Source organism: Bubalus bubalis, chromosome 2 (assembly GCF_019923935.1).
Source record: "Bubalus bubalis isolate 160015118507 breed Murrah chromosome 2, NDDB_SH_1, whole genome shotgun sequence".
Taxonomy (NCBI): domain Eukaryota; kingdom Metazoa; phylum Chordata; class Mammalia; order Artiodactyla; family Bovidae; genus Bubalus; species Bubalus bubalis.
The window spans coordinates 2577166-2589159 of record NC_059158.1 but is presented as its reverse complement, the minus strand read 5'-3'; the positions used below and the strand labels follow the sequence as shown (position 1 = coordinate 2589159).

General features: G+C 43.8%; 1 long non-coding RNA gene across 1 annotated transcript; it reads right to left on the bottom strand.

Annotated features, from left to right (window-relative positions):
• Positions 1–266: 266 nt before the first annotated feature.
• LOC112579149 lies at positions 267–8228 on the bottom strand. Its single transcript, XR_003103590.3, has 3 exons — positions 8036–8228; positions 1283–1606; positions 267–748 (listed from the first exon to the last, which is right to left on the bottom strand). It is a non-coding gene; the product is annotated as an uncharacterized LOC112579149 (long non-coding RNA).
• Positions 8229–11994: the final 3766 nt, after the last annotated feature.

The window sequence follows — 11994 nt, the reverse complement described above, 5'->3', positions numbered from 1 at the left end:
ATCGAGATAATTTCCATCTGAAAGCCTTCTTTCTAGGACAAATTTTATTTAACACTGAAAATGTTTTGTATCTGTAGGTGTCGAATATTTGTTAAACAACTGTTGACAACACTATTTAGCACTTTTATCCATTTTGCATTCTTCTCCTTCATTTTTTACTTTGTCCTTTTATTATGAAAAATTTCAAATAATACTGAAAAAGTATTAGAAAAAAGTAAAAAATTATAATTAAAAAGTAATAGAAAAGTACAAGTACACGTAATATATAACCTACATTGAATAATTTTAATATTTTCCCATATTTGCTTTATATATAAGCCTTATATATACATATTAAATATAATATGTATTTAATATATTTATAAAGCATTTAAAAGTTAAATTTTATACACCCCAAAGCTTCACCTCTAAATACTTGAGTGCTCCTTTCTAAAAATGACATTCTCTTACATAACTGCAATACCAATATCACACCTAACTCAACGAATAATTTCACAGTCTGTATTTAAGTTTCCTCAGTTGTCCCCCACATAGTTTGCATATCTGGTTTGTTCAAAACAAGATCCAGGCAAGAACATCCCTCTTTTTCTAGAATAATTGCCCCTCCCCCTCTTCCTCCCAAACACACTGATTTGTTGAAGTGGCTGGACCTCTTCCCTTGCATGTCCACAGTCCGGATTTGTTGGATGGTCTCCTTACAGTCCTGCTCAGCTGATTCCTCTATCCTCTGATTTTCCTGCATCTGGAACTGAAAAGGAACCAAAGGCTTGATTCGATTACAATTGAATATGTTTTGCAACACCACCTCATGGTGGATGCGGTGCCCTTCACGTTGCTCGTAGCTTCAGAACCACACAGCTGATGCCTTTGGGACAACGTGCTTCCGGTGTCTTTGACACCTCCTGTGTGCCCCTTTCCAATACCCCCGTACCTTTTCTGTTATCCTGCATGCTGTGTTGACTACTTCCTGTGTTTTCTTTAGTTTTATCACGTAAGTATGCATACCTCCAAGTAATACATTTTTTAGCTCTAAGCTTGTATAAATGAAATCATAATTTTCACTCAGCACTGATTCTGCAATTTTTCCAATTGCTATGTGAAGCTACAGGTCATTCAGGTTCATGTCTGTGTCCTATTCTCTTGCATTATTTATTCATCCTACTCTTGATTGGAGAAGGATACCACTCCGGTATCCTTCCCTGGAAAATCTCGTGGACGGAGGAACCTGGTGGGCTGCAGTCCCTGGGGTCGCAAAGAGTGACTAACACTCGCCTACACTTACCCTTGATGGATGTTGGATTTTGTCCGTGTTTGTTATTACAGACGGTACTGCAGGAAACACCTTCTTGCGTATTCGTGGCCTGCTTGTCCGGGAGTTGGTCTAGGCTGCATCTCCAGGGATGCGATTGCAGGGGTACGGATGGCGTCTCCGGGAGTTGGTCTAGGCTGCATCTCCAGGGATGCGATTGCAGGGGTACGGATGGCGTCTCCGGGAGTTGGTCTAGGGCGCATCTCCAGGGATGCGATTGCAGGGGTACGGATGGCGTCTGCGAGCACACCTTTGCCAGGTGCGTCAGTCAAGGTACATTTCAAAGAGCAGAGGAGCCTAGCTCATCAAGACAGAAAGGGATTTAGTATAGGTTATCGATCATTTGCAGCGATGTTGGCAGGGTTGAGGGAACAGACTCTAGGCTGAGCTTCTAGGAATGATTCCCAAAGCCACACCAAACGACTGGGCCACCAAAAAAGCTGCCACTTGCCCCTTCATCAGGAAGTGATGTTCCGGACTGGAAAGTTGCCAGGGTAGTTCTGGCTGCAAAGCCACAGAGCGCTACGTACAATTAGGAAGCCACTTCAGCTAAATCAGGAAGCCGCTGTTAGACCTTCTGGCTCCAGAACCAGGCTACCTCTGGCCTGAAACTGACTTTTATAACTGGGAAGCCACCATTATAATCCCTGCCAGTAAAGCGAATGCCCCAAGCTCTGCCTAGCTCCCCACTTAGTGGAGTTCAGATCTCACTGAACGCATCGGACGGGCCAAGGCTTCGTCACACCCAGGGGCCTGGCGACCGGGGTGTCTCGGAACCATTGACTTCAGTTTTCTGTGCTTTGAAATACAGAATGGCACCCTAGAAGGAGGCCAGAATGAACATAGAGCAAATTAGTTCAGAGTTAATGTCAAATTGCTTCCCAGTGGGGTGGAGCCAGTCTCGTCTCTTGCCAGCAAAGCAGGGGAGTACTTGTGGTTCTTCATTCTTGCCAGTGTTGGGTTTTGTGGGGTTTTGTTTTTGAAAAGCTACTTTGTTGTAATCTGAATTTGTGGTTCCATGATTAATAATAAGGTTGAGTGTGTCTTCACATATACGTATTCATATATATTGGCCATTCCTGTTCCCCTTTCACAGCTAGGCTTATGTCTGCTGTGTATTTCCTGCTCTTTTTCTTTCTTATTCATTGGGATCCTTCACATATTCTGAATAATGATTCTTTGTGAGTTGTGTTTCACAAATATCATCTCAGACTGAAGCTGATCTTTTCCCTTTTCAAGTGGTGATTTTACTGAGCAGAAGCCCTTATTATTAATCAATTTTGTCAATTTTTTTCTTTATGATTTTTGCTTTTCTCACTCATTTAAAAAGATCATTAATATATTATTTATTATTTTTTAAAAAAGTTTCAAAATTTTACTTTTCTTATTTTACTTCCTGAGCTGCCTGGAATTGATTTTTATGTATGGTGTGAGACAGGAATCCATTTTCATTTACGGATAACCTCTCTGGTCTGCAATGCCTGGTCGATCATGTGTCTCTTTTAAGTGTGGGTCGGTTTCTGAGCTCTCTTGTTTTTTCTGTTGGTCTGTTTTCCATCCTGTGTTAGTAACACACCATCCGAATCACCGAAGCTTAATGATACGTCTTTAGTCTGGTGGAACAGGCTCATCTTTTCATTTATTCTTGGCCCTTTTAGAATTCTGGATCACAAAGCTCCACAACATATCTTCTTGGGATTTTTATTGGAATTCATTGAATCTATATAATAGTTTGGATAGAAATGAGATCCTGAAGCTATTCAATCTTCCTATCCATAGAAAAATTTTGTCATTCTGTTTATTTTGGTCTTATTTAATGTCTCCCACCAAAGTTTTATAACTTTCTCCAAAAAGGTCTTGCATATCTTTTGTTAAGTTTATTCCTTGGTACCTTATTTTGTTGTTGCTATTGCAAAAGATATTTTTATAAATTGCATTTCCTAACTTTTTTTTTTGCTAGTATGTAGAAATGCAGTTGACCCGTATATTAATTTTATGTCTACCAAACTTACTAAAGTCTTTTGTTAATTCTAGGAGTTTAGAGATGATTGGAAGTTGTCTATGAGGAACTTAATGTTCGCATATCATGACAGTTTGGCTTCCTTCTGTTCTGAACCTGTATCATCCTTGCCTTGGTGCGCTGCTCAGATCTCCAGGGCCCGGCTGAGAACAGGTGGGCACGGCGTGTCCTTTTGTTATTTCTGATTTTAAAGAGCATGTGTTAATATTTCACAACTGAGAACAAGATTTGCATTATTAGTTTGAAGAGCGCTTTTGTCATATTAAGGACATTCCTTTCTAGTTTGTAAAGAAATTAAAAATGTTTTTTCCTCATGAATGCTCTTCTGAATTTTATCAGATGCTTATCCCATATCAATTCAGGTCACAAGGTGGTTTTTCTCCTACTAACAATAGAAATTACACTGGCACATGTTTCAGTTCAGTTCAGTCTCTCAGTCGCATCTGACTCTTTGCGACCCCTTGGACTGCAGCACACCAGGCCTCCCTGTCCATCACCAGCTCCCAGAGTTTACTCAGACTCATGTCCATTGAGTCGGTGATGTCATCCAAACATCTCATTCTCTGTCGTCCCCTTCTCCTCCTGCCATCAATCTTTCCCAGCATCAGGGTCTTTTCCAGTCAGTCAGTTCTTCCCATCAGGTGGCCAGAGTATTGGAGTTTCAGCTTCAGCATCAGTCCTTCCAATGAACATTCAGGACTGATTTCTGTTAGGATGGACTGGTTGGATCTCCTTGCAGTCCAAGGGACTCTCAAGAGTCTTCTCCAACACCACAGTTCAAAAGCATCAATTCTTCGGCGCTCAGCTTTCTTTAGGGTCCAACTCTCATATCCGTACATGACTACTGGAAAACCATAGCCTTGACTAGATGGACCTTTGTTGGCAAAGTAATGTCTCTGCTTTTTAGCATGCTGTCTAGGTTGGTCATAACTTTTCTTCCAAGGAGTAAGCGTCTTTTTATTTCATGGCTGTAGTCACCATCTGCAGTGATTTTGGAGCCCAAGAAAATAAAGTCTGCCACTGTTTCCACTGTTTCCCCATCTATTTGCCATGAAGTGATGGGACCAGGTCTCATGATCTTTGTTTTCTGAATGTTGAGCTTTAAGCCAACTTTTTCACTCTCCACTTTCACTTTCATCAAGAGGCTCTTTAGTTCTTTACTTTCTGCCATAAGGATGGTATCATCTGCATATCTGAGGTTATTGATATTTCTCCCAGCAATCTTGATTCCAGCTTGTGCTTCATCCAGCCCAGCGTTTCTCATGATGTACTCTGCATATAAGTTAAATAAGCAGGGTGACAATATACAGCCTTGATGTACTCCTTTTCCTATTTGGAACCAGTCTGTTGTTCCATGTCCAGTTCTAACTGTTGCTTCCTGATCTTCATACAGATTTCTCAGGAGGCAGGTGAGATGGTCTGGTATTCCCATCTCTTTCAGAATTTCCAGTTTATTGTAATCCACACTGTCAAAGGCTTTGGCATACTCAATAAAGCTGAAATAGATGTTTTTCTGGAACTTTCTTCCTTTTTCCATGATCCAGTGAATGTTGGCAATTTTATCTCTGGTTCCTCTGCCTTTTCTAAATCCAGCTTAAACATCTGGAAATTCATGGTTCACGTATTGCTGAAGCCTGGCTTGGAGAATTTTGAGGATTACTTTGCTAGCGTGTGAAATGAGTGCAGTTGTGCATTAGTTTGAGCATTCTTTGGCATTGCCTTTCTTTGGGACTGGAATGAAAACTGACCTTTTCCAGTCCTGTGGCCACTGCTGAGTTTTCCAAATTTGCTGGCAAATTGAGTGCAGCACTTTCACAGCATCATCTTTTAGGATTTGAAATAGCTCAACTGGAATTCCATCACCTCCACTAGCTTTGTTCATAATGATGCTTCCTAAGGCCCACTTGACTTCATATTCCAGGATGTCTGGTTCTAGGTGACTGATCACACCATCGTGATTAGGGTTAATGCTGACCTAACCTTTCAATCCCAGCATAAACCCAATTTGGTCATGATTTATTTTCATTTCTTTAAGTTGCTGGATTCCATTTGCCAATATTTTGCTCAGGACTTTTGCATTCATGTTTGTGAATGAGATTGATCTTCAGTTTCTTCTCTAGTTCGGTGCTTGCCTTAGTCGGAGAAGTGTTCCTTTTTTTCCTGTTCTCTAAAGAGTTTGCATAAGTTTGGATTGTTGGATCTTTGTTGCTGTTTAGTTGCTAACTTGTTTCCAATTCTTTGTGACCCCATGGACTGTGGCCCCTGGGCTCCTCTGTCCATGGGATACTCCAGGCAAGAACACTGGAGTGGGTTGCCATTTCCTTCTCCAGGGGATCTTTCTGATGCAGGGACTGAACCTGAGTCTCCTACTTGGCATAGGTTTGGATTGTTGGGTCTTTACAGATGCTAGAGCCAATCAGCTTAGTGGAGAGCCCAGCACTTGGAGTCAGAGACATGCTTGAGCTCTCTTCTTCCCGTTTAGTAGCTGAGAGCTCTTGGGCTGGTAACTTGCATCTCTGGGATTCACCCCATCGGTTAAATGGGAGGTAGCAGTACATACTCTTCCTGCCTCAGAGGGTGGTTGCGTTGCCGTGGGCACTGAACGGGATACTTTCTGCCAAAGTGCAGTGTAAATCCTATAGGGAAGCTAATGCCTGCCAACGCTGGCTTTGGGGAAACATCCCTCTGTGATACTGTATAGAAATCAGAGGAAGGACGTGGAAATGCTCTCGGAGACTTCCGCTAAAGTCTTGGGTTGGGCAGAAGCACTGTCAGCGCGCTTCCAGAAGAGAAGGTGTTGGCAGCTTCTGAAGTCAGATTTCTAACTTCTCCTTCAGACCCTCCAAGAGGGCCCAGGGCACTGAATCACCGCCTGTCAGGGCTGGACAGGGCTCACGTCCAGTCACTGGGGAACCGCAGCCAAGAAGGTATGAACTCAGGCCGGGGATTTGGAAGCTTCATTGTAAGCTTGACATTAACTGTTGCATGTGGGCTTTAATTTATAAATATAATGCCTTCTCACAGGGACAGGAGGGATTTTAAATGACATGAGAGTTGTACACACACACACACACACACACACAATTTTTTTTTTTTCCTCCGGTCACCTCAGCCTGTTCTCCTCCTTAGAGATAACTTTTTAAACTTTCTCTTTTCAATCTTTCTGGTAATCCCTGCCACAATTCTACAGGACTGCTATTTCTTGATTTGTAACTTTGCAGACAGTATCTGTTGCCTCCCCACCACAGTGATGAATTTATCTTTTTTTTTTACTCCTCTCCACTGTCTGCTGGTCACATTTTGTTTGTAGCCCTTCTCTTGGTTACCACTATATTGATATTTAACACTATCATTAATAATAAATCAATAATACTTAATAATATGAGATATTCAAGGAACATTTTGGAACTTCTGGATCTTGACCTATCAATTTGAGTTTCCCTGGAGTTCTCACCACGTAAGATGAGAAGACTGCTCCCTCCACGTTTGGCTTCCTTCTCTCACCTCGAGCGGTCTCCTAACCCCCGCCATCCATACCATTACGCTTCAGTGTCTTGGTTCGTAACATAAGATCCTGTTCTATAACCATATATGTCCTCTATGCTTTCCCTGTAGTTTGGTTCTAAAAACTGAAAGCCAAGTGTTTATAATTTATCCAGCGTTTATTATTAAGATAATATAAACGTGATTGTTAAACTAGAGAAACAGATGAAACCCAATGTTAACCAATGCCAGTTCTTAAAGGAGGAACCTCTCGAAAACGGGCCAGAAGAAGGATTTCCAGTGAAGAGGCCCAGCGTATTGTAACTACTTACCTTGATCACTACCTTACCCATCCATCTTATAAATAAAATTATCCAGCTTTTTAATTATATAATTTCTTGCAGGGAACCAATTTTCTTTATGAATACGTTTTTTTAAAGAACTTGCTGAATTTTTCTAGGCTCTAATTTGGACCCGCCGCTTTCCAGGCCTCCTGGATGGCTGTCATCCTGGGGTTTATTCTTGCTCTCTTCCGGGTTAAGTTCCCTGCAGGCCTCGTCTGTCACTTTTTCTAGTTCTTTGTTGTTTGACTGTGGTACCTGCTTGAATAATACTTTCAGAGAAGGTCACTATGTGATAAGTCGCTGAGTCCTCGCACTTGCATAACATCTAGATTTTATTATGATCAGTGACTGAAAACTCAGGAAGATACAACCTTTTATGTTTAAGAAAAAATTTCTTCAAAACTTAAGGACAATACTCATTGTCTAATGGCATTAAACGTTGCTGATAAGAAATCTGATACCAATATGATTCTGGTTCCTCTGTAGGCAACTTATTCTTTCTTTCTGTAAACCTTTTATCTGTCATTCTAAAATTTCAGGATGATTGCCCTAGGGCCGTGTGTGTGTCTCTGTGTGGTTGTGTGGTTTTCCTTTTCATAACCTGGTGTTGTCTGCAAAATGATGTATCTTTCTTTTGCTCTGGAAAATGTTAATAATTTCCTGTCTTGTATTTTTTTTGTTCTTTCCCTTGAACATCTATTAGTGATGTCAGACTTCCTGAATTTATCTCCTTAAGTCTCTTAACCTTTTAAATGTATTTTTTGTAAATCTCTGCATTTTTAATTTATAATCTGAGATATCAATGTTTGTCTCCTAGCCCTTCCATCGAATGTTTTATGTTGTCAATTATATTTTTAAAATTCAAGAACTTTTTCTTACCTGAGTTTTGGGGTGAGCATGCCGTGTTGCTTCTTCCTCCTCCTCCACTCTCTGTCCCTCCTTCCAACTTTTGTTCCTCCTACTCCTCCTCTTCTACATGCTACTTTTCTCTGAGATACCGATTAGAAAGTTTTGAAGGTCTCTTCTCTTGTTGCCTATACCACCCGCTCTCTCTAGGGTATCTTGTTTTTGTTCATCTTATTCCATCTCTCTTGCATGGTTAGTTTTCCCCCTCTAAATATCAGTTAGTATTCAGAATGATATTTACTTAGTTCTTTCGCTGAGCCAGACATTGAGCAAGACAGGCTAGGTGCCTACCCCCATGGAGCTTGCACAGTAGGGAAGAGGGTGAAATGATCAAGATAAACAGGAATGTCCGTTTGTGTACGTGTCATGAAGGAAGCAGAGCAGGGTGACGTGAGAGTCAGTCACGAGGCGGGGCCCTCTGTAGCCAGTGGCTGGGAAGGCTTCTTTTAGAACGGGACAGAGATCTGATACCAGCAGTGTGACGGCGTGGGAGGGGGTCCGAGGGGAAGGTGCAGATCACAGAGCGGCCAGGTGTAGGAGGTTTGGCTTTGATTTAACTGCAGTGCAAAACCGTCGTGGGGGGTCATGCCCTGGTTTATGTGTTTAACGGTCAGCGCTCCCTGCTGAGCGGAGACAGACCAGAGATAATCAAGGGTGGCCCTTGGGAGCCGTGAGGAGCCTCCTCTTGCCGTGTCTAAGCTAAGAGCGAGGTTGGGGTGGGGGTGACAGTGTGACATGAGGCATGGTCACCAGGGGGATGCGCGTCTTGAAGGCAGGACAGGAAGTGCTGCCGGGAGAGAGTGGTCCATCATGCTAACTGTGGTGGAGAGTCACGGAAGGTTCAGACACAGCAGTGAGCATCACACTTGACAGGTGCTGGCCAGTGGTGGATCCATCACATCCCATGCTGCTGCTGCTGCTGCTAAGTCGCTTCAGTCGTGTCCGACTCTGTGCGACCCCATAGATGGTAGCCCACGAGGTTCCCGTCCCTGGGATTCTCCAGGCAAGAACACTGGAGTGGGTTGCCATTTCCTTCTCCAATGCATGAAAGTGGAAAGTGAAAGTGAAGTCGCTCAGTCGTGTCCGACTCTTAGCGACCCCATGGACTGCTGCCCACCAGGCTCCTCCGCCCATGGGATTTTCCAGGCAAGAGTACTGGAGTGGGGTGCCAGTGCCTTCTCCAATCACATCCCATAGGCAGCCTGAAGTCTTTTAATATTCGTTGCCAACACAAAACCCTTTTCAGAACTCTCCATATATCTTCTAAAGCCCTCTCTTCTCCACACATTTCCTTATTGTTCTTTTAATTGCCCCCGTGAGGAGCAAATGGTTAAAAAAAAAATCTCCCTTGTCTCCTTGTAATTCCTGCTGGCATGCTAAGTTGCTTTAGCTGTGTCTGACTCTTTTAGACCCTATGGAATATAGCCCACCAGGCTCCTCTGTCCATGGGATTCTCCAGGCACGAATACTGGAGTGAATTGCCATGCCCTCCTCCAGGGGATTTTCCCAACCCAGTGGTCAAACCACATCTTTTATGTCTCCTGCATTGGCAGGTGGGTTCTTTATCACTAGCACCACCTGGGAAGCCCGTAATTCCAGCTTATCTGTGAGCAAAAAGGGCTCTTGAATTCCGTTTTGTTAATAGGGTGGCTATGTGCAAGGACTGGGGCTTTTAGGGGCCTTCTGGTGTTGAAGCCAGGGAAGGGCTGGGTAGGGCAGGCACTAGGCAATTATCAGGAAATGGATGAAGTTATTGAAGCCGTGAGATGCTGTTTGGATGCACTGAATATCTGAAACCAGGGAACTAAACCACAAATCTGTAAATTTTCCTTTAAAACTCTGAAACACAAAGGGTGAGTTTATTTCTTAAGTTACCCTACACACATAGATGCTTTTCTCAAAGTCCAAACTTTTGAAGGTGGAGATCTGAGCCAACTGCTGAAAGAATGTGGAGAACTCACAAAGAAACTACGAGGTGACTCTGCTGTAAAGGTATTGGCTCATTTTATCCCGTAACCGCCCCGGGCTGCTGGCTGTTTTCATTCCTGGTTACAGATGAGGAAGCTGAGGGCTGGCCACAGTCACACAAGCTAGTGACCAATATACTTGGTAGTCGAACCCACATGTAATTCCAAAGTCTCAAGCAGCCTTGCAACCAAACCTGTCTTCAGCCCCATCTTCTCCTCCACTTGTAAAGGACGCTGGTGCCACTCCTGAGCCTTTTGCAGGTCTGTGGTGTGAATCCTGACTTTCCCCCTTGTGGCTCAGGTTTGCTAAATTGGTGTCTTCTCCTCCTTCACCTTCTAGCTTCCAAAATTGCCTCTCCCTAGCCCCTCTGTCCTCGTGGGTCTATGCCTTGAAGATCACTACCATTACTTTGGTTTAGGGAGGAAATGGAAGTAAATATTAACGTTTAGTCTGTCATCCTTAAGTGAAAGTTGTTACTTAAACTTTCATTTTTTGTTTATTTATGGCTGCCCTGGGTCCTCTTGGCTGCACCCAGGCGTCTTTCTAGCTGCCGTGGGTGGGGACTGCTCTCCCTTGCGCGGCTTGGGCTTCTCTGCGGTGGCTTCTCTTGCTAGGGCGCGTGGGCCCGGGGTGTGCGGGCTTCGGAAGCTGCAGCGAGCGGCCTGGGTAGTTGAGGTTCTCGGGCAGCTGTTGTGGCACCTGGGCTTAGTTGCCCCTGGGCACATTCAAACCCTCCCTGACAAGGGATGGCACCAGTGTCCCCTGCCCTGGCAGGCAGATTCTCACCCACTGCACCACCAGGGAAGTTCGGCCATTTTTTTTTTTAAATCTCAAATTAAGAGATGCAAGTTCAATTCAGAGCACTTAGACAATAACGAAAAGGACAAAGGGGACCCCCCCCTTCCCAAATCTCATCAGAGGTCACCACAGTTAACACCTTTGCATGTGACTCTAAATAACTTCTTTGCAATAAATTCTCAGTTTTGAAAATGATGGATAAACTAGCATGTGCATGCTAAAGACTTCTGACATATATTGCCAGGGTGACCCCGGAGAAGGCAATGGCACCCCACTCCAGTACTCTCGCCTGGAAAACCCCATGGATGGAGGAGCCTGGTGGGCTGCACTCCATGGGGTCGCTAAGAGTCGGACACGACTTCACTTTCACTTTCATGCATTGGAGAAGGAAATGGCAACCCACTCCAGTGTTCTTGCCTGGAGAATCCCAGGGACGGGGGAGCCTGGCAGGCTGCCGTCCATGGGGTCGCACAGAGTCAGACATGACTGAAGCGACTTAGCAGCAGCAGCAGCAGCAGCAACCTGGGTGACCCAAGGAAAAGTTATTGCCATACACAATCAACCAGCGCTTATTTTTTAAATGTTGCCATCAACAATTGTTAGTATTCTTTTTAAAACATTTGCAGTCTTGTAGGGAAAAAAGTAATCATGTATGGATGTGAGAGTTGGACTATAAAGAAAGCTGAGCACTGAAGAATTGATGCTTTTGAACTGTGGTGTTGGAGAAGACTCTTGAGAGTCCCTTGGACTGCAAGGAGACCCAACCAGTCCATCCTATAGGAGATCAGTCCTGGGTGTTCATTGGAAGGACTGACGTTAAAGCTGAAACTCCAACACTTTGGCCACCTGATGGGAAGAGCTGACTCATTTGAAAAGACCCTGATGCTGGGAAAGATTGAGGGCAGGAGGAGAAGGGGACGGCAGAGGATGAGATGGTTGGATGGCATCACTGACTCAATGGACATGAGTTTGAGAAAGCTCTGGGAGTTGGTGATGGACAGGGAGGCCTGGCGTGCTTCGGTTCATGGAGTCGCAAAGAGTCGGACATGACTGAGCAACTGAACTGAACTGAGGGGAAAAAAAAGTGTCTCCTTTTAATTTGCCTTTGTTAAATCTTTCCCTGGTGGCTCTGACAGTGAGGAATCCACCTGCAATACAGGAGACCT